Source organism: Nothobranchius furzeri, chromosome 7, assembly GCF_043380555.1.
Source record: "Nothobranchius furzeri strain GRZ-AD chromosome 7, NfurGRZ-RIMD1, whole genome shotgun sequence".
In the NCBI taxonomy this organism is placed as follows: Eukaryota; Metazoa; Chordata; class Actinopteri; order Cyprinodontiformes; family Nothobranchiidae; genus Nothobranchius; species Nothobranchius furzeri.
In genome coordinates, this window is record NC_091747.1 from 29,638,088 (window position 1) to 29,642,403 (window position 4,316).

Genomic DNA, 4,316 nt, shown 5'->3' on the forward strand with positions numbered 1-4,316 from the left:
GGCTGACATCTGGGTAAGGTCCTTTATAATTCAGATGTTCAAGCGATGAAAATCTGTGAGGAAAATAACCTTTAGTTTTATCTGTAAAGCCCAAAGCAGCTGGAAGGTTGGCTAATTTCATCATGAGGAAACTTAAGGAATCAATGAATCTCAGCCCAAAGTCTGGATCGTGAAAACTCAGTATTTTACAGCCTTGCATGAGTATATTTTTGGGAACAATTTTTAATTGACACATAGCGCTCAAAATTATATAAGCATCAAATCCACGCGCATTGTGTGCAACAAATGTATAATTGCTGAATTTAGGACGACGCATCTGCATAATAAAATCTTTAATGCAATCTAAACCAAATTTCTCCCAAACGTCGCCTGAATCGGATTTTGCACAGATTAAAAAAGGTGTATGCACACCATTCTGATCCGTAAACGTTTCAGTGTCGTAATAAATAACCTTTTCCGTTAAACCGTCATCTTTTTTTTCAAGCTGAATAAAACAGCGATGATCATCCGTGACCACCGACTGTTTGCAAACGATGCATTTGGTCGCTGAGCAAACGTGCTGTGAACCATTTCCACCCATGGCGATGTAATAAGTTTGTTTACAAATGGTGCATTTTTTAAACATTTCGCAAGGAGAAACTAACCTGTTTGCTTGAGGCCTTAAAACAGGTGTTTTGTGAGTTTGAAAACATATTACATTTTGGCATATTCGATTACAATCAGAACATGTGATGAGAGACGTTTCTGTTCGTTTGCATAAATCGGTATTACATACGCGACAGAACCATTTACAATGATGTCCGTTCACGTTATTATAAGGAGAAAAGCACCATGAACAAAAATATTTGGCTCCTAAGAAACCTTTAATATTTTTTATGCCGTAATAATGTTGATTCAGTAGCAAAATGAACAACGGATTTGACCGATCGCTAAAATCTGTTTCAAATTTAGAAATGATTCTGTCGGATCTGTAAAAAATGATTATTTTTCTTTGAACAATATTTTCAAATTGAATCACGTCGCTAAATGAAACGGTTGATTGCTCCTGAAGCCCTGCCTGTTGATGAATATTTTTAGCCACATTCAATACTTCTGTATCTCTCGCTGAGGGATTTAACAGTCCGGCTATGCTTAGCGCAAAACACAACGGCTGATTGGCCTCTGGAGGGCAAATGAGATGGTTTCGTTTTTTATTGACTAATTCGTGATCCAGAATGGTTTCGATTTTTCGTTTTCCACCGCCGGATGGATTATTTATCACTTGCAGTCTGAAATTAAATTCGTTGTCGGCCTCTAATGCTTCATTTGATTGGACTAACAGATCCAGTAAATACTGAAGCTGATTTAACATATTTGATCCGTCATAATTAAAATTAACGTGGTGCGTCGTGTGCAAAGTATTAATTTCAAACTGGACTCTATCGTTGGGACGCGCGATCTGGCTTCCTCTTTCAGCAAACCTGTTTAATATTTCCATCAGATTAATATAAAACTCGGCTGGGTCGTTGATTGCTTGAAAAGACACTCTCTCTCTAATTTCACGCTGGTTAAAAGCTGCGTTTACGCTCCCTCCGATCTGTCGGTGTTCTATTTGTCTCAAAATTTCATCTACAGCTTGTGGAGATGGGTCATCTGAATTCGCTAGTATTTGATCGATCTCGTTTACGTGCTGCTGGTGTTCTATTTGTCTCAAAATTTTGTTTATTGCTTCTGATGAAGGCTCATCTGAATTTGCTAGTATTTGATCGACCTCGTTTGAAACGGCTTGGGATGCTAAAATATCGTCTAAGATCTCACTATCTGAAGCTAATTCATCTACTTCACTCAGTCCGCTTAAATCAAACCAGTCAGTTAACACCAAATTATCGGCCTCCTCCACTGAGGGATTTTGGCTGGCTAAAATTCTATCTAACATTTCATCATCAACTACGTTTAATTCATCATCAACTACGTTTAATTCATCATCTACTTCAAACAAATCTGAAAGGTCATCAAACCAATTTTCACTCATGATACAAAAGACATTAAAAACCTACTAAAAATGAAGAAAAAAATCTGCGTCGTCCTTTTACAGAGCCAGAACTTGTTGCATCACATCGACCAGGCCGGAATTGACTTGCAGGAGCAAGTACCCAAGCTTCATCCTGTTTAATCTCTGCAATGGCGTAAATCTGCCCCGCGTCTTCTTCTTCAACCGTTTTTCTGATGAAAAAATAAATAAAAATAAATAAAATGAACGAGCTTTTAATAAATTATATATATAAATTTAACTTACTCTGTACAGGTGCAGGAGGTGGGGCGTTCTCTTCGTCGGTCGTGGGTTGTTCTGAAAGGATAAAAAACATCATCTTTTTTACTTCAAAAATTAAATATACTATGCAGAGCGGTTTTGTGAAACAGCTTACCGGCTGGCTGCTCAGGAGCACGTTCAGCGGTTTCAGAGTCGCTGTCGGATTGTTCTGAAAGAATAAAAACAAGGAAAAATATGAACGAATCATCTTTGAAGTAAATAACCACCTTTTTATAAATCTCTTACCCTGTGCTGGAGAAGGGGGAGGAGGAGGAGGTGTGGGCGGATATATTGAAGCGGCTGTCGGATGTTGTTCTGAAAGTATAAAAAACAACGGTAAATGTGAACGAGTCATCTTTGACTTATTAATCAGTTGTTTTTTTTATCGTTACCATCCGTCTGCGCATGAGAAGGGGTTGGAGGTGGTGGGGGCTGAGATATTGGGGGTGCGTAGGCCGTCGGCCGTTGCTCTGGAGAATAAAAACGATAAATATGAACGACACATCTCTGACTTATTAATCGCTATTTTGTAATCACTTACCAGCTTCGAGGATCGTCTGTGGCGTGATGTTCCTGTAACGAACAGCTTTCACGTTCGCATTCGCGTGTGATCTGACGGTATGGCTGGGCTGATACGGATGTAAGACGGTTCGGCTGGTGGATGGAGGCGTGGTTGGGTAAAAGTTATCACTTCCGGGGTAAGGTTGAACCCCCTCCTTTTCTGTAAAATGAGATATTTCTCAGCTGAAGAAAAGAACGTTATGTATATATTTATAAAATCCACTCACTCAGATTCTCGACCGCGCGATTAATTTTAGACAAATCATCCAGGGGGGAAGGTACCGGAGTTTTACAAGTTAATTCCTCAATAGGAATTTCTTCCCACTCGCCGTCCGATATGACAATAGCGTCTGAAAATAAAGATGTTAAACCAGAAAGAGAAAAAAAAGATTTGCGTCTTGAGTTAAAAACTTACCCGTCATCTTAGCTTGTTACACCTCAAATCACGACTCCGAAAATGCGGGTTTACATTTTATACAGCTGTTTAAAAAAAATCTTGAATAGAAAACGGTTGCGATTGGTCGAAAAAAAAATGTTTATAAACAATACATAGTAATTTGCTTTGTTGTATAGGTAGACAAATGTATGAATGGGTGTTTAGAGTTGTGTGTGTGTGTGTGTGTGTGTGTGTGTGTGTGCTCGTATCCATTGCTTCATCAAAACTCCCCGGAGCAGAAATAAAAAAACCTTTACGATCCAAAAAATAATACCGTACCGTTTTTGTACCGGACATTTCTTCCTGAAATCTCATCATGTCTCAATTCGAACGTTGTTTTTAGCAGAGGAAGGCTATATTCAAAACACGTATCCATCGGTTCTTCTTATTCTTCTTCTTCGCTCATGTTTTGGTTAAAATGTAGCAGCTCTTTCACTCGTGTGTAAATCCGTTTACGGCATGCATGTGCCTTAGTTTAACTATTCTGAGAGGTATGACATTAAAGGTTTGACCAGAGGTACGTCTGCTCTGAGACTTTACTAATCCACCCCTCCCAAAAAACAAACCTCATAAACAGCTTTTTATTTATTTCAGCTGTTATAGGTCCTACAAAATGGATCAAATCTTTTCTCTGAGGCAGGAAGCAATGTGTGTGTGTGTGTGTGTGTGTGTGTGTGTGTGTGTGTGTGTGTGTGTGTGTGTGTGTGTGTGTGTGTGTGTGTGTGTGTGTGTGTGTGTGTGTGTGTGTGTGACAGTGAAAACAAAATGTGACACTAAAGGCAGGAGGCGATGGTTAAGCTTTCACTGCTGACGAACCAAAGATGCTGTTCACCTAAATAGCTCTTTGAAACAATAGCAAGTCATTTGCTTTTGTGAATTGTTACCATGCCGACTTGGTTAGAATGAACCAGAACTTTGTTTTAAAACTTTCCCGCCACTCTTTCAATACAGCCCACCTGCAAAAAAAGTAAGTAATTTGCTTTTTGTGTGTTGTTTCTGTGACGATTTGGTTCAACCAGTTCTTTGTTT

General features: G+C 39.1%; 1 long non-coding RNA gene across 1 annotated transcript; it reads right to left on the reverse strand.

Moving 5' to 3' along the window:
• Positions 1-2,684: 2,684 nt before the first annotated feature.
• On the reverse strand, positions 2,685-4,034 carry LOC139070655 (uncharacterized). The gene is made up of 3 exons (XR_011521146.1): positions 3,079-4,034; positions 2,832-3,011; positions 2,685-2,760 (listed from the first exon to the last, which is right to left on the reverse strand). It is a non-coding gene; the product is annotated as an uncharacterized lncRNA (long non-coding RNA).
• Positions 4,035-4,316: the final 282 nt, after the last annotated feature.